This window comes from Oryctolagus cuniculus, chromosome 8 (genome assembly GCF_964237555.1).
Source record: "Oryctolagus cuniculus chromosome 8, mOryCun1.1, whole genome shotgun sequence".
Classification (NCBI taxonomy): domain Eukaryota; kingdom Metazoa; phylum Chordata; class Mammalia; order Lagomorpha; family Leporidae; genus Oryctolagus; species Oryctolagus cuniculus.
The window spans coordinates 56,964,956-56,983,487 of record NC_091439.1 but is presented as its reverse complement, the minus strand read 5'-3'; the positions used below and the strand labels follow the sequence as shown (position 1 = coordinate 56,983,487).

At 43.3% G+C, this 18,532-nt stretch overlaps 1 protein-coding gene across 9 annotated transcripts in view; it reads right to left on the bottom strand.

Moving 5' to 3' along the window:
* Positions 1-18,532, bottom strand: part of LEF1 (lymphoid enhancer binding factor 1) — a 138,496-nt gene that overhangs the window by 76,475 nt on the left and 43,489 nt on the right. The window lies entirely within an intron of this gene.

Here is an 18,532-nt window from a genome sequence, read left to right as displayed (position 1 = left end):
GAAAGTTTAGCAAGTTTCAGTCACTGAACATCTTGGGCCTATTTTACCAAAAGTTATCAGAAATCAATCTTTTCGCTGTAGAAAGTCAGCACATTCAAGTCAGTTGTTAGGAGCATTCCTACTTTGTGATGGTCTAGAGTTGTTTAGCATTCACGCAAAACAAGAAACATCAAGAGAAACTATTCTTCATAGACTTCTCTTTCCTTTCAAGTTAACCCATTTGGTATTCAAACTAACTTAAACAGTAGTTTCAGAGTTGAGAAGAGGAATCTGTGACAAGAAGTCAAGGCGGGGGCCAAGCCTGCCTCAGTGGCCAAGGGGTAGCAGCATTCTGTGTGCAGGGAGCAACACAGACAGTACCAGCACCACCATCAGGACAGCAGGATGGCAAGGGGGGTCAACAGGGCCCTTTCTGAAAGTGATTATTGCACAAAGAAGGCCCTCACCCCCACCCCCACCTCCCTACTAAGGGCCTGGCATGTAGGCAAAAGTCAAAACAAGGAAATCAGCAAAGGCTTAGAGGTGAAAAGCTAAGCTGTTTGTAGAAAGAGCCCAAAGGAACGTAAACACGAGTGTGCTCTCGAGGTGGGAAGGTGATGCGGCTGCCTAGGAGTGACAGTCTGTGAGCTGAAGAGGGCTCAACACGTGTGCAGAGGACACTAACTGTGAGAGAACAGCAGTCAAAGACAGGGAAAACAAGGTGCCTGGCGGCGAAGGCCTGAGGAAGGAGGGTGGGACTGCACCTAGGGCTGTCAGGTCCTGTCCCACAGTCTTAGAGAACACCCCTGTTCACTGTGGACACCCTCGGTGGTCATTTCTACAGATCCTCATCACAAAGCACCCCAGACATAATACAAAGAAGTAACTAGAACAGCTGGCTTCCTCTGTGAACGCAAACTCCAGAGACTGTTGCCCCTCTCTTGCCCAGGATCCGTGATCCCAGCAGTTCGTCGGCTCTGCGAGGAAGAAAGGGACCGGAGAAGGAGGACATCTGGACTGTTCCCTCTGACCTGTCATGGGAAGGGAAGTCTGAAGTATGGAGACAGCTAGCAAACAGGTGCCGAGGCCGCCAGACGCACGCTCCGTGACCCACAACACTCACTGCTCTCCACTTTCTAGGCAGGGGAAACTGCAGTGTCCACGGTACTGCCACTCAGAGCAAGGACTGGCCAAAGCAACCAACATGGCTGCCAGCTGTGTCCCCACAATGTCCTTTTAGCTCATTACAAGGAAATCAGACACCTATTCCTATCACACACCTGGCACCATGACACTTCCAAGTTTTCCCAAAAAGTACATGGGAATGGGTAGTACGCAAATCCAGCCCCAGACCCTATCCTAACCCCCTTCATATAAAGGGATGGTCTCGAACCAAGAAAGAGCACAGCTCTTCCTTGAGCATGACTGCTCTCCTTCCTGAATCTGCACTTTTGCTTTGCACGCAAACAAACATTGCTTCTCTGCTAATCTTTACCTACACAGTGTACTTGAATTCCTTCTTGCACTGGAGACAAGAACCTGAACAAGAAGTCCAAGGAGCTAGGTTTAAAACAATCTATTTATTATCAATTGTAGGTAATGGCCTTCAAATAAATGTCTCCTACATACGTACTTACATACACACACACAGATACACATATTCCTCAGTTGAAAGCAGGGATATATCTACTGACCATGAAAACACTCACCTTTATATATGAGTAATGAGCTATCTAGATAGATCAAACCACAAAGCAAGGTCTAATGTGTCCATCTGAGAACAGTAACAGCAGTAAGTAGACCGAAGCACTATGAAGATCTGATGAAGAGAAGCTGGTAGACAGTCTGGTTTGGTATTAGGAAGCTATGCCCCTGCTCAGTGGCTATGGTACACCCACGTCATTCCTCTGCTATATAACCTTAAGAAATTTCTATCTAGGGGCCAGCACTGTGGCACAGGAGGTGAAGTCCCTTCCTGCAGTGCAGGCATCCCACGCGGGTGCCAGTTTGAGTTCCGCCTGCTCCACTTCCGATCCAGCTCCGCTATGGCCTGGGAAAGCAGTGGAAGATGGCCCAAGTCCTTGGGCCTCTGCACCCATATGGGAGACCCGAAGGAATCTCCTGGCTCCTGGCTTCAGATCGGCACAGCTTGGGCTGTTGTGGCCATCTGGGGAGTGAACCAGCGATGGAAGAGCTCTCGCCCCACCCCCCCGCCTCTGCCTCTCTGTAACTCTGCCTTTCAAATAAATAAATGATTTATTTAAAAAAAAAGTAAATTTAGCAACTAATATGGTAGCTTATAATTGTTACTAAAGCAACAGAACACACCTAAGGAACTGATCATACTGGAAGAGGTTAAACAGAGAAAGGAAACAGATAAAGTTTTGTGGCTGCTGTTGTAGACTCTAATCTCTGTTTTTGGCATATACTAGGAAAAAGAAGCTGTAGCAGGAAATGCTGAAAGATGCACTGAAGCTTTTCAAAGAATCAGGGCAGTGAGAGACACTGCAATTCACATAACTTAGTCCTCGCGTTTGCCCAGTGAGGAAGCTGAGGCCCAGCAAGCTCTGCCTGGACTGTAGCGTGTGCATGTGTGCATGCCTGTGCGAGCCTCAGGTAGACCTGCCGGGGAAGGCAGCTGCAGGCAGGGCTGTCCTTGCCGCTTGCCTTTCTTCCATCCGTTGGGAGCAGTCACAGAAAGTCATTTTTGTAGAGAGAATAGAAGTCCCTGATTATGACAGAAGGAAAATAAATGTTGGCCACAGTTCCAAGTGATGCTACAGAGTCTGCTGTACTCTCACTCAGTAAAGAGTCTGACTTACAAGTAAAATAAGTGGTAGAACCCAGTAACCAAGTTGGCTAAGGGGTAGTTGGGATGGGGACCAAATAGTCAAGTGGGGAGCAGAACCTGGGCTGGATTCAGCTGAGACGACAGAGAATCAAAAGCAGGAAAAGAAAACACGACTACGTATGTTTGAGCACAGCACCCACTAACCCTGTGTGTCTGCATTTGTAAAATCCAACATGAAAACCGCTTGCTACAAGCGCTGTTGGAGCCCCAGCTCTGGGCACGCAGAACACTGTGTGTCTGGAGTCGGGGACCTGGCTGAGTCTCAGCTTTGCTTCTCACTGGCGGGGCGCCCTGAGCTGCACTCACTTTCCTGTGTCTCAGTTTCCTGTCAAGTCAGGAGAACAGGATCTGCCTCCCAAAGCTGCAGAGATCCAGTAAGCTAATCCATCTGCAGTGCTGGACGTCCCGTCGGCAGGAGTGTCTCAGTGTGCACAATCAGGGGACTGGTTACCGCCCACAGCAGCAAGCCCACATGCCTCCAGGGGTGGCGACCTGAGAACGCGCAGCGTCCCTCGGCTCGAGCATCGCCACACACGGTTCACACGCACACATCCTCTTTTCTCTGAAGAGGTTAACCTTTTCGTCTGAAAGGCAATTTGGTCTCTTAAAAAAAAAAAATTAGCTCTGTCTCGCCTTTATCGGAGTTCTTCAGTCAAACAACAACGACCTGATACTGTCACCTAGAAAAACAACAGAGAAATCTCGATTTTCTACATTAGAACTTCACCTATATACATTTATTTTTAAAAATAACCCATGATATTGTTCTATAGTCTAGCGTTTTTTCACTTAATATGTTGTGACTATTTCCCACTGGTAATATTTTTATTGCTGAATATACTGTAATTCGATTTCCCTCTCCTTATCATCTCTAGGACAAGATACAATCTCCACCTTGTATACATCCCCCCCCCCAAAAAAAAAAACCCAAAAGCATGACAAAACATTTGATAGTGACCCCAAAACAGGTGTTTTCCCTTGAGATTCTTTCCAGCTCAGTCAAAGCCCAGTGTTCAGAAAATGACTCTGAGAAGCTAGGGCTTCTGCAGAACAAGCTTCGTGAAGGGCAGCTCTCACCGCCAGCTGAGCGTCACCGCTCCAGGAATGCCTGACCTTTCCTGGGGCTTTGATCAAGTGACCTCCTGCCAAGCAATAGCTGGCCTGGGACGCTGTGCAGAGAAGGGGAGGGAGGGCGAGGAGGGGAACAGGGTGGGTGCACAGGACCCTCCACTGGGCAGCTTGCCAGCTTCCTGAGAGGTTGACGCAGGCTTGCTGGCAATGTCCAGCTGGAGGAATCTTAGCAGTCACTTACCAACTCCCCATTTTAGAGATAAGGAAACCAAGGCTCAGGAAGATAACATGACTTAATTAGCCCTTTGTGAAATGCAACTTAATATTAGCAATGATAACAGCCACAATTACTATTACTCCCTTGTGGGGCACTTACTACAAGCCAAGTACTGTGCTGAATAAATGTTTAATCCCAATGACAACCCTGTGAGACTGCTATCATTATCTCCATTTTAGGGAGGGGGGAGTGCGGAAGATCCCACAGCTAGGCAGTGGCAGAAGCAGGGGCCCAATTCAGGTCTGTCCTCACCAAAGTCTGTGCTCCCTTCATGCATATTATACAAGTGAATAATTGTTTTTATTTTCATTGCATTGTTTTTTAGAAGATGAGCTTAATGATACTTGCTGCTAATTTGCAAAGTGGCAAAGAACTTATGCTTTCATCTCTAGTTATCATTTTATAAATGTACACCTCTACATTTGCTAACCAGTGACACAAAAATTCTCAACACATGGTTTTGCTGATAGTGAACCTACACATACCTTGCACGTAAATGTTGCGTGTGAAACTTATTAGGCTGAATGTAAACTGCCAAGGAAAATGTTATAGTTGCACTAGCATGAAGGAAAAAGACTTGATTAAAAACAAATAACAACAACAACAAAAACACTGTACATCTAGCAAATGACAAACGAAAAGACATTTCTTCTAAATGTCTATGGGAGGCCACTTCAGGTTCAGAAAGGCCTCAAAGCCGGGACTCTCCCCCATATATAATTACAATGCTTCTCTTAGATGATTATCAGGCAGAAGACAAAGATTTCAAATAGTTTGTTTACTGATTTTTTTTAAAGGCTCTTTCTCAGAATGACTCATGTGAACAATTTAAACAAACAGCTGTGGCAGGCAGGAGAGCCACACTGCCTGCTTTGGTGGGGAAAATGTGCTGAATCGGTGTGAGTTAATTAGATCAATCTTGACTCATTTTCTTTAATGAGACAGTAGAGCACACAACATCTACCAGACCTGTTTTCTTGTTTTATTGTACACACATCTGTCTGTTCATGAGCTCCTCTTTGGTTGAAGCAAAAACTTCATAGCCTTTTCTCACCAAAGACATGTTTTTTGTGTACATGCTATAGCTGTGCATCCTTGCAAGGGGGCTGTACTTCACAGCATGGGGATTATAGTCAAACACATTCAAGTATCTTACACCAAAGGGAAAAAAACATGAAAACAAAATTTTAAAAGTATTATTTTTGTTTCAATTTCTGTGCCTTTCAAACAAGTCAACTGTGTAAATTACATATGGAAATGTTGCTTAAAAGCAGGCTTAATATTAATTGGGGTGGGTGTCTGGCATAGCAGTTAAGATACCACTTGGGACGCCTGCCGCCCGTTTCTCAGGGCCCACAGGGTTCGAGTTCCAGTTTTGCTCCTGATTCTAGCTTCCTGCCACTATCCACCCTGGGAGGCAGCAGGCAATGGCTCAATTACTTAGTTCCCTGCTACCCATTGGTAGCTGGATTGAGCTCCTGGGCTCTTGTCTTCAGACTGGCCCAAACTAGATGTTTTGGGTATTTAGGGAAGTGAATCAGCAGATAGAAGAGCCCTCTGTCTCTGTCTCTCTCTACTTTCAAATAAAAATTAAAGTAAAGGCCAAGAGGAAAGGTTGTGACCACAGCTCGGCCTGTACAAGTAAAGGCCAACTCCTATAAACAAGATGAAAGGTCAATACCAGATTACAGAAGACTATACACTGAGAAGAAAAGCAAGTCTTGGGGTTCTAAGTTGTTTGACTTTGTTTTTGGTTAAAATAGGGACATTTTCTTTGTTAATGTCATTGAAGATAGATTAATTCTGTTCTTGATTGACTCTAAATGCATATGGTAAAGTTTCTTTTGTTTTAATATGACTGATTTTCGTCACAAACTTTCACTAAGAAATTTCTGGATCTACTTCACATATAATAGCCTTCAGATATGCAGTGGTCAAAATGTCTTTTAAGAATATGTACTGCCAGGACCGGCATTGTGGCACAGCAGGGGAAGCTGCCACCTGAAATGCTGGCACCCATACCCCATACTAGAGCAGAGATTTGAGACCCAGGCGCTCTACTCCCAATCCAGTCCCCTGCTTATTCGCCTAGGAAAGAAGCAGCAGAGGGCCCAAGTGCTTGCGCCCCTGCCACTCACATGGGAGATCCAGGTGGAGTTCCTGGCTCCTGGCTTCACCCTGACCCAGCTCTGACTATCACAGCCTTTTGGAGGGTGAACTGGTCTATGGAAGATCTCTCTGTCTCTCAGTCTCTCTCTCTCTCTCTCATACTGCCTTTCAAGAAAATAAATAATATCCTTTTTAAAAGATTCATAGGGGCACCGATGCTGTGGTGTAGCGGGCAGAGCTGCTACCTGCAGTGCCGGCATCCCATATGGCTGATGGCTCCAGTCCTGGATGCTCCACTTCCAATCCAGCTCTCTGCTGTGGCCTGGGAAAGCAGTAGAAGATGGCCCAAGTCCTTGGCTCCTGCACCCACATGGGAGACCCTGAAGAAGCTCCTGGCTTCAGATTGCCGCAGCTCTGGCCATTGCAGCCATTTGGGGAATGAACCAGCGGATAGAAGACCCCTCTCTCTGCCTCTACCTCTCTGTAACTCTTTCAAATAATAAATGAATCTTTTAAAAAATATTTATTTATTTATTTGACAGTCACAGATATGGGGGAATATGTGGAGAAAGAGGAAATAAAACCTTTAAAAAAAAAGAATTACAATCAAGGCAAGCATTGGTACAGTGGTTAAGCTGCATCCTAGGATGCCCACATCCGTATCAGAGTACCTGGACTCAGATCATAGCTCCACCATCCAACATGAACCTCCCCTTTCCTGTTGCTTGCTAATTCCCACCTGAGAGGCAGCAGATAATGGCTGGAGTGGTTGGGTTCCTGCCACCCACACGAGAGACACTGTGTTCTGGACCCCTGGCTTTGGCCTGCCCTAGCTCCAGTCATTGCAGGTGTTTGGATAGTGAACTGGCAAATGAGAGATCTCTCTCTCTCTCTCAGCCTTTCATGCAAATAACAATAATAATAAATAAGAGGATATCGCTTCTTGGCCTTTTGGCTAAGATCAAGTATAATATGAGGATAATTTTACAGTCATATATCCAAATGACACAATCACTGCACTTTTAAAGAAGTCCTACTATATGGGGTGGGGGTGGGGGGGAGCCACTGTAATCCATAAGCTGTACTTTGGAAATTATATTCATTAAATAAAAGTTAAAAAAAAATAAGTCCTACTATAATGCAAAAGGAAAAAAAGGCTCAATAAAGGCTTAAGGTTTTGCCAAATAGGGGATGTGGCCTATTTAGGATTACATTGAATTATCTGTTTTATCACTAACAGACTTCGTTACAAAAAGAAACACACACGTGTCTGTGCATTTGGCAGCCTCAAGTCTTTCCTATGAAAGACTCTAAATGTCTTACTTAACTAGCAGTTCTCAAACTTTCTGGTTTTGGGAACACTTTATATTCTTAAAAAATTACTGAGGACCTTCAAAAAGCTTTTGTTAATGGATTACAGCTATCAATATTTACCATGTGAGAAGTTAAAACTGGGGTCGGCACTGTCGCACAGTAAGTTAATCCTCCACCTGTGGTGCCGGTTCTAGTCCTGGCTACTCCTCTTCCAATCCAGCTCTCTGCTGATGGCCCAGGAAAGCAGCAGAAGATGGCCCAAGTCCTTGGACCCCTGCACCCATGTGGGAGACCCGGAAGAAGCTCCTGGCTCCTGGCTTCAGATCGGCACAGTTCCAGCTGTTGCAGCCATTTGGGGAATGAACCAGTGGACCTCTCTCTCTGTCTTTCCCTCTCGTCACTGTCTGTAACTCTACCTCTCAATTAAATAAATCTTTAAAAAAAGGAAAAAGTTAAAACTAACAACTTAAAAACATGAATCTGTTTAGAAACAACAACAATACATTCATAACATAGGATCATAAGTAGTGTATCTTTAGGGAAAGTGACAGCATTTTATATTCTTTAAAATAACTTTAATATCTGGCTTTTTAGAAGACAACTAAATTCCCCCATGTGCTTTCTGCATAAAACCTGTTATTAAATATATGTAGAAAACCTGTCCTCACACAACTAATGGAAAAGAATTTTTAAAAGATTTTATGAATAATTGTGATTTTTTTTTGATACAACAATGGACAGTGATAGGTTTTTTTAAAAAAAGCTACAATATAGAAATCCGAAACCATTATCATATTCTATAGAACATAATAGATTCTATTTTAATATATTAGTGTATCCTTCACGGTTTTTTAAAGATTCATTTCATACATTTGAAAGGCAGAATGAAAGAGAAAGGAAGAAACAAAGAAAGACATCTTTTACCCATTGGTTCACTTCCCCAATGGCTGCAATACTTGGTGCTGGGCCAGGCAAAGCCAGGAACCCAGAATTCCATCTGGCTCCCCCATGTGGGTGGCAGGGCCCAAACATTGGGCCACCTTCTGCTGATTTCCCAGGCACATTAGCAGGCAGTTGGATCAAAAGGGGAGCAGCTGGGACTCCAACCAGCTCTCTAATACAGGATGCTGGCATCACAGGTGGTGGCTTAACCTGCCCAGCCATGTCTGCCCCATCCTGTACTTTTTTTAAGATTTATTTATTTATTTGAAAGTCAGAGTTACACAGAGAGAGGAGAGGCAGAGAGAGAGAGGTCTTCCATCCGCTAGTTCACTCCCCAGTTGGCGGCAACAGCTAGAGCCGCACCGATCTGGAGCCAGGAGCTTCTTCCGGGTCTCCCATGCAGGTGCAGGGGCCCAAGGACTTGGGCCATTTTCCTCTGCTTTCCCAGGCCACAGCAGAGACCTGGATCGGAAGAGGAGCAGCCAGGACTAGAACCAGAACCCATATGGGATCCCAAATCTTCAGGCTAGGGCGTTAACTGGCTGTGCTGCAGGGCCGGCTCCACCCATCCTATACTTTGAATGGATCTCTCATCCACGTATAATTCTGTAATAAGCACTGATCATTTGATGAATGTTGGGTTTACTGAGTTAGGCCGATCTTCCAATATTACAATCCCATTTGTCAAAATTACTAATGGTCTTGTGGGGCTGGCATTGTGGCACAGCTGGTTAAGCCATCACTTGTGACATTGGGCACTCTATATTGGCACACCAGTTCAAGTTCCAGGTGCTCTGCTTTAGATACACCACGTATTAGAATGTGGAAAGAGGGGCCGACACTGTGGTGTGGATAAAGCCACTGTCCGCGGTCTGGCATCCCATATGGGTTCCGGTATGAGTGCCAGCCACTCCACTTATGATCCAGCTCCATACTGATGGCCTGGGAAAGCAGTGGAGGACAGCCCAAGTGTTTGGGCCCTTGTACCCACGTGGGAGACCAAGAAGCAGCTCCTGGCTTTAGATCGGCCCAGCTCCATCTGCTGCAGCCATTTGGGGAGTGAACCAGTGGAAGGAAGATCTCCATCTCCCTCATTAACTCTGCCTTTCAGATAAATATATAAATCTTTTTTTTAAAAAATGCAGAGAGCAGTGGAAGATGGACCAAGTACTTGGGCCCCTGCCACCTATATGGTGGAGTTGGATGGAGTTCTGGGCTCCTGGTTTTGTCCTGGCCAGCCCCAGGGTTGCAGCCACTGGGAAACTAATCAACAGATGGATGTCTCTATCTCTCCCTCTTGTCACTCTGAAATAAATGTAAAAAAGAAAAAAATTAGAAATTACCGTTGATCTCAAAGTCAAGAAACTTCTCAAACTTAAAGGAGAAAAGATTCCCAGAATTCTATTCTATGCTTGAAAGCTTGAATCTTACTCTTGACAATAACTGCTTCCTTAAAGAGACAGGCTCTTTTTTAGTTATGAAGAAAAGGTCTACCAAGTAACCACGTCTGAATAGTCACAGTTGGTCTGTCAATCATTTTGCAAAGTAAAATCACACAGGTGTTTTCCTATAGACAATCATCGTATTTCACTACATTGTAGAAGTGCCTTATGTTCACTACCCATTTCATCACCAGAATGGCAAAAAGACATATACCAAAGGGCCTAAGTTGAATAAAATTAGTAACTTTCACTGCTTTAGTAGGTGACACCAGCATTTCTTAGCCAACAGTGTGGTGGTGGTGGTGAACATAACTACAACTAGTACACTGGGTGCTATCACCATGATTTGTGCTAAGTCACCAGTAGTTTTACCCATCATTACTTTCATACCATCAGTGCAAATGTCAACACAGTAAAAATGACCAAAAATGACTACCGTCACAAAAAGTTCTGATCTCATGAATCCCCTGAAAATGTCTCAGGGATGCAAAAGATTCGGAGTCTACACTTTATTTATTTACTAAACCAAAATTGATGAGACTGATACACTTCACTGGAGATAGTTTTTTGTTTAACTCTTGACAAACAGACACCAAAGCACAAGCCAACCTTGTCACAGTAACTTGGGCATTGCAGAGTTGCTGCTTCCTTGTTCTTACTCTCACGAACATCTATTCCCAATAACTTGAAGACATGTTCTAGAAGACTGACTTTTAATTAAGTGATAAGTGCTCCCTGGAAACACAGGGGGCTGGTGGCTGTTAGCACCATGCAGTGCTACAGATACCCTTCATGCCTAAATCATCCTCTCTGACCTGTTACTTTTTTTTTTTTTTTTTTTTTTTGGACAGGCAGAGTGGACAGTGAGAGAGAGAGAGAAAGGTCTTCCTTTTTCTGTTGGTTCATCCTCCAGTGGCCGCTGCGGCTGGCGCACCGTGCTGATCCGAAGCCAGGAGCCAGGTGCTTCTCCTGGTCTCCCAAGCAGGTGCAGGGCCCAAGCACTTGGGCCATCCTCCACTGCACTCCCTGGCCACAGCAGAGAGCTGGCCTGGAAGAGGAGCAACCAGGACAGAATCGGGCGCCCCGACCGGGGACTAGAACCCGGTGTGCCGGTGCCAGAGGCGGAGGATTAGCCCAGTGAGCCACGGCGCCGGCCAATCTTTAAGGTTTTTAGAAGAATTTCCCTTCCTATCAAAAGGTTTTTTTCTAGTTGTCTTCTGAATTAATGGCTTTGTAATTAGAGAAAATATTCTGTGTGACAATTCTTTGAAATTTGTGGCCCAATAGGTTTTATCCTGTACTTGCTGTACACAGCAATCCAGATGATCCATCTGATAAAGCCTGTGAACTACTCAAGCCTTTTACAGCCTTACTACCTTCTGTGTGTGTGTATGGAGGTGGGAAGGTCCCCCTCTGGTGATATACAATTACTGATAAAGATCCTTTACTTATATACATATGTGCTTGTGATTCTCTCAACCTTTTAACTGTAGACTTTAAAGCCATATGTAAAAGTTCAGAATTGTATCTTCTTAGATCTGATTTTTACCACAGGTCCATCAGCTTATTTCTGAATTGGTCTCAATACGCAGCATTTTTCTATACCTTGAGTGTCATGATTTTCTTTTTTCTCTATATATTCTGTATAATTTCTTCAGATAGCTCTATAACATTAACTCAACTAAGTTTCATTTGCTATTACACCATCCATTTTTTGTCTAATTTGAAAAACACTTTTTCCTCTCTTGAAATTGTTTTAATTCCTTTTTAGAGGAACAACAGAAGTCACTGTGTACTTACTCCCCATATAGGACCTCCATCCCTAATGAGTTGTGCTATGAGAATCAACAGCAAATTTTGTTCCCAAACAGTACTCTATATGCTGTGTGTGTGCAAACTGTTGAAATCTCTGCTTAACATGGAGTTGGTCCTTGTATATAAAATCAAACTAAAAATGAACCATAATGAAGAAGGAGATGGGAGAGGGAGAGAGAGGTGGGATGGGAGTTGGGGGGAAAGAACCACTATATTCCTAAAGTTGTACTTATGAAAAAATGTATTCATTAAATAAAAACGTTAAAAAATTCCTTTTCAGAACTATATGGTCACTTTTTTGGTCTTCTGACCTTTATTCACATTTTTCAGGTATTTTCTCTATTCATGAAAACTTTAAACCCAAGTGTGTGGCACTGTTTAATAAAGCTACAATACTTAATACAGTAGTCATGAGCTATGTGGCTACTTAAGCTAACTAAATTTAAATTACATTTTAAATTCAGTTTCTCAGCTGCATTTGTTCGGTGCCCAGCAGCCACAAGTACTGACTACCATATTAGATAACACATATGTCAACACTGACTTAGAGCTGGTGTCTGATTCAACCCAAGACGTTGACTGTGACTCGTTGTGCCACGTTCTCTGTGTGTTGTGACTTTCTTTCTTCTTTTCCTTTACTATGAATGCCCACTTCTTATAAGTTTATCTACAGAAATTCTGAGGCTTACACTGATGGTGCGTGCTTCCAGAGAGGGTGTGCATTGCTGCTGCCATGTGCTGGGGAGCATGAGAGAACTGTGTCTCCACCACAGGGAATTCTCAGGTCAAGGTCTCTCTGATGCCCACTTTGATAACGTGAACTCAGATCAGAAAGCTGAGTGAAAGCCAGCTGTGATTCCAATTTGCAGGGCAGCATTTTTCCTCTTCTTAGTGCCAATATTTGAAACAAGAAATTTCCAATGCAGTCCCTTGGGAAGGTGGGTTTATTTCAAGTTCACCTTTACTCAAAAGATACAGCTTTGGGGATCCCAGCTTTCTGCTGGGAGTGAGTTTTCTTCCTACTAGATTTTACTCTTTGTCCCTTGTAACTTTCAATACTCAAACTGAAGCACTGTTTACCATGTTCAACAGAAGCCAGTTTCAGTGATCTATTTATATCACTGGGTTACCACTTTCACTGGCCTCTGAGTATCTCATCCCTTTCTAGTTAGCTCATGGATGCATTCAAAATGTGTATTTTGGAGGAAAAAATTTCCAGACTGGGTATGTGTATGCATTCTTCTAAGTATGTATTATGTATATGCACATATTTGTGCTTATGAGTCATGTGTGAGAGTATTATGTGTGTAAGTAAAATCTCCATATTTTTAGTCCATTTCAGAAGTGTTAGATAAAATATCTTATCTCCCATGACTGCTGAGAACACTAATTTTTAAGATGCCCAAATTCAATTTTAATTTTTTTCTTGAAAGGCAGAGTTAGAGAGAGAGGAGGAGAGACAGAGAGGAAGAAAGAGAGATCTTCTGTCCACTGGTTCACTCCCCCAAATGGCTGCAATGGCTGGAGCAGGGCCAGGCTGAAGCCAAGAGCTGCTTCTGGGTCTCCCACAAGGGTGTAGGGGCCCAAGCACCTGGTCTGTCTTCTGCTGCTTTCCCAGGCACATTAGCAGGGAGCTGGATCAGAAGTAGAGCAGCTGAGTCTCAAGGTGGCACCCAAATGGAATGCCGGCATCATGGGTGAAGTCTTAATCTGTTACGCCTCAATGCTGTTCCCCCAAACCCAGTTTTAAATTTAAAATATTCAAGCTAGCACTGATTATCTATCAAACACTATGTTTTAGAAACTTTCAAAAGAAACAAAATATCCTGTAAAACAAATATTAGTGTTTCAGAGGTTAAATTATCTAAAGTCATAAAACACAGCTTAAGAGGTAAGGCATGATTTAAATCTGTTTATCTGATAGCAAAAACTTCTCTGGGGCAGGGATTTGGCACAGAGGTCAACTCACCACTTGGGATGCCCACATCCCATATCAGAATGCCTGGTTCAAGTCCCAGCTCTCTGCTTCTGATTCAGCTTCCTGCTAACATGCACCTGGTGGGCAGCTGATGGGTTCCTACCACATACAAGGAGACCTGAAATGATTTCCAAGCTCCTGACTTTGGCCTAGGCCAGCCCTTGCTGTCGTGGGCATCTGGGGAGTAACCAGTAATTTAAAAGTTTCTCTCTTTGCCTTTCAAATAACATGAAAATAAAAATTTTTTAAATTTCTGTTAGTAAAATTTTATGGTATTGCTATTCTAACTCACATGAGGTAACTAATGCCCTGGCCTATATGTGTTATATGAACCCCCCAGGACCAGATGTTTTTCAGTTTTCAAAATATCAAACATGAAAAGTAATACAAGGTATATTACTGTAGATTGTTATATCCCAGTAAAGTATGGAAAAGTGTGGATTCCATAATTAGACACAGGAACATTTCATTAGCAAAATTCAATATCAATCATACTAAGTGTGAAAGATAAATACTATAAAATGTCTCACATTAATCTTGATCCACTTTGGCCCACCAACCAAGTTATTAAAACACTTCAGACTTCAGAGGGTTTTTTATTTTTTTTCTTTGACAGGTAGATCTATAGACAGTGATTGAGAGAGACAGACAGAAAGGTCTTGCTTTCCATTGGTTCACTCCCCAAATGACCACAACGGCTGGTGCTACGCCAATCCGAAGCCAGAAGCCAGGTGCTTCCTCCTGGTCTCCCATGTGGGTGCAGGGGCCCAAGCACTTGGGCCATCTCCACTGCCCTCCCGGGCCACAGCAGAGAGCTGGACTGGAAGAGGAGCAACCAGGACTAGAACCTGGAGCCCATATGGGATGCCAGCACCACAGGCAGAGGATTAACCTAGTGAGCCACGGCGCCAGCCCCCAGATTTCAGAGCTTTTGTGGGTCCCTACATCCTTTTATCTGTGATCCATTTGTCCATAATCCATCCTGGACCTAGGATTCAAACTTGGATTTCCATCACTACGTACAGGAATCACCAGATTTGCTCCATACACTTTAGTATATGTGCTGGCGAAGCGAGCATGTTGCTCCATACACATTACTGATACGAAGCTATGGGAGACATCATTACTGATTTGCTAGATCTGTGGTGAACTGTCTACTGAAAAGCTAATCATATGGAACTAGCTCCTTCTGACTCAGAATTTTTTTTTAACTTTTATTTAATGAATATAAATTTCCAAAGTACAGAATATTGATTACAATGACTTCCCCCCCATAACGTCCCTCCAACCCGCAACCCTCCCCTTATCCACTCCCTCTCCCCTTCCATTCACATCAAGATTCATTTTCGATTCTCTTTATATACAGAAGATCAGTTTAGCATACATTAAGTAGAGATTTCAACAGTTTGCTCCCACACAGAAACAAAGTGAAAAATACTGTTTGAGTACCAGTTATAGCATTAAATCTCAATGTACAGCACATTAAGGACAAAGATCCTACATGAGGAGTAAGTGCACAGTGACTCCTGTTGTTGACTTAACAAATTGACACTCTTGTTTATGGCGTCAGTAATCACCCTAGGCTCTTGTCATGAGCTGCCAAGGCTATGGAAGCCCCCTGGGTTCACTGACTCTGATCATTTTTAGACAAGGCCATGGTCAAAGTGGAAGTTCTCTCCTCCCTTCAGAGAAAGGTACCTCCTTCTTTGATGACCCATTCTTTCCACTGGGATCTCACTCACAGAGATCTTTCATTTAGGCGGCCATTGGAGGGTGAACCAACGGCCAAAAAAAAAAAAAAAAAACTGAGTTCAAAAAGTTGCTAATCATAACAGTATTAACACTGACCAAATTTTTCACCACCAAAACCCACAAAACCAACCATAACCTCACCAATTAGAACACTTATGTTCCTAGAAGTACATGAGACAACTTTACTGGAATGGGCTAGTCTTTTTTCTGTTTAAGAAACAGTCCCATTACCAGTCCATAGGTCCTCATTATGTTCTGTAACTCTCTCTCATTTCCCACCACAGACTTGAAGCTCATATTATAACATTCTTAAACTGCAGAAGGTTTTATATATGCATACATATTAAAAGCCAATTCTGGATTTCTGACACTAATGAAAGAGAGAGATAGCAGGGATATTTTTAGTGAGTGTTCACAAGTTATTTTAGTTAACTGTGTCAAATTCTCCAATCAAAACTTTTCATCTAAGTCCCTAACCAGGACTTATACTGATTAGAGCTTGACCTCTTACGTGTAGAAACTCTGCCTTCTTACAGGCATGAGAAGAAGAAAAGGTGGGTTAAAGAAATCAGTTGAGATAAACCGGCATTGAAATAAACACGACTTAGGAGTTAAATTATAATTTGTTTCTCAATATACTCATCTCCTGATTTTTTTAATCCCTTTAAAAAAGTAGGTGAAAATGCCATTCACGTACTCCATTATTGCTGATAAATGTATGCATAGCTCTATCTCAGGAGCTAAACATTCCAAGAGGTCCTGTCCTTAAGAATCTGTGCGTAGCCTGGTGAGAGGGAGTGATGCAAATGAACAACTTTCAATACAACATGGAAAATGCTGGCTGTGAGGCAGGAATCAAGTAGTTAAGGCTCCAGGAAGGCTTCTCAGGAGAGGGAACATACGAGCCAGGTCTGGGGCTGAGAATATATTTTCCCTCTCTTTCTCTCCCTCTCTTCCACCCACCCACCCTCCCTCCCTCCCTCCCTCCCTCTCTCTCTCTCTCTCCCCTTCAAATAAATAAATAAATCTTTAAAAAAATTATGCCAAAGCCCTCTGAATTTAAGGACCTACTGAAGGAAAGAGGAATATCTACAAGTTACCTACGGCATTTATAAAGTTGTGTACCCAGGGAAACGTTTACCATGTGAAGACTGCTAAATAAACCACCAAAGCAAAATCTCATGTGCACCTCACAGGGATGGACTGAAGAAAATCACAGGGAGAAACAGCAACAAATACGCAAACCCAGGGGTTCTCTGATGACCAATTATTTATAATTACTATTGCCCTGTCACAAATTATATGTTCCTTCTCCTCCTCCTCCTCTCCATGTACCTGAAAACCACCTGTCAAACTACCTCAGTGGGACTATTCACAATCTCCTGGACAGGTTTTAGAGCATGTCTCACTTACTTAAGAACAATTACCAATGAGACCATTTTTCACTTTTTCCTTTTCAAAAGTTCTATCCAGCAGCCAATGTTGTGGCACAGCAAGTTAAGCTGCTGCCTGCAACACTAGCATCCTGAATGGGTGCTAGTGAGTCCCAGCTGCTCTGCTTCTGATCCAACTTCCTGCTAATGCACCAGGGAAAATACAAGACAGCCCAGCTACCTGGTCCCCTGTCACCCACGTTTAAAACCCAGTAGGACTTCTCAGCTCCTGACTGGGCCTAGCCTAGCACCAGCATTGCAGCCACTTGGGGAGTAAACCAATGGATTGAAGATCGCTCACTCACTCTCTGTTGTTCTGCCTTTCACATAAATCTTACACACACACACACACACACACACACACACAAAAGCAGTATGGCATTGGTGGAAAAGCAAGGTAGGATTAAAATTCCTAAAGGGAAAAAATTAGAAAATGACTGTTTCTTTTTAAACAACATATTGTTAACTGAAAGTTAAGAATTAGACAGGGTCAAGGCGTTGCTGGGCTCAGCAGTTACGATGTCTCTTCAGAAGCCCACAGCCCCTGTAGTCACTGACTTGGACTCCCAGCTCTGCTTCCAGACCCAGCTTCCTGTCAATGCTCACCTTGGGAGGCAACACATGATGGCTCAAGTTCTTGTCCCCTGCCACTCACATGGGAGACTCCGAATGAATTTCAAGCTCCTGGCTTTGGCGTGGCCCAGCCCCGGCTAAAGTGGGCAACTGGAGGAGTGGAGTGAACCAAAGACGTAAGATATTATCTTTCTCCATCTCCCTTTCAAATACACAAATATGTACATAAACACAATTTTTAAAAAGGAGTTAGACTTTTTTTGGCCCTTTGGAAAGACATTGCTTATTTTAAGGGTGACTTTAAAGGAGTCCTTTACTAAACTGTGAAGTATGTTTATATGAACTAGAAAACAAACATGTAGAGTTATAAGATACAGCCCCCATACTTTCTAGAAAGGATAATCAGTGTGATGCCATTGCTGACTCTAATCTTTATCATACAGGGTTATATAAATATAAAAATTACAAATGTATATGGGCAAGAATGCTAGACATTACCAGGTGGTTAAGACTGGATGAATTAGCTCATTTACTTCATTTGTTGCTGCTTTAGAACAAACTGAAAGATAAAAAGCAGCCCATAAAACTGTATCATAAATGGCTATTTATGGCAATCAAATAAATATTATCACAGATGAAAGGCCACTTCCCAAATCACAGGCCACAGTTCCACTTTGGAGACAAAGGCAGGTAAGACCTGAGAGAGCACCCACTGGACTCCTTGGGCATCCCCACATTCAGAGCTGGATCGGGGTACTTCCTCTGTTCCAGTCCTTTTCAATTCCTCACGTTACCAAACCTGCTGCTTCTCAGGGAAGACGACAGAACGGAGGGAAACAAGCTTCCCTGAACACCTCTGCAGAATTCTAGCCAACTCAAAGTCTTTCTTTGTGTAAGCATGATATGGAGCACCCAGCAGCTTCGAATTGTTTCTACAATAAAACATGATTCGTCACCAGAAGGAGGTAGAAGAACCCAGACCCAGTCCCTTCCCAA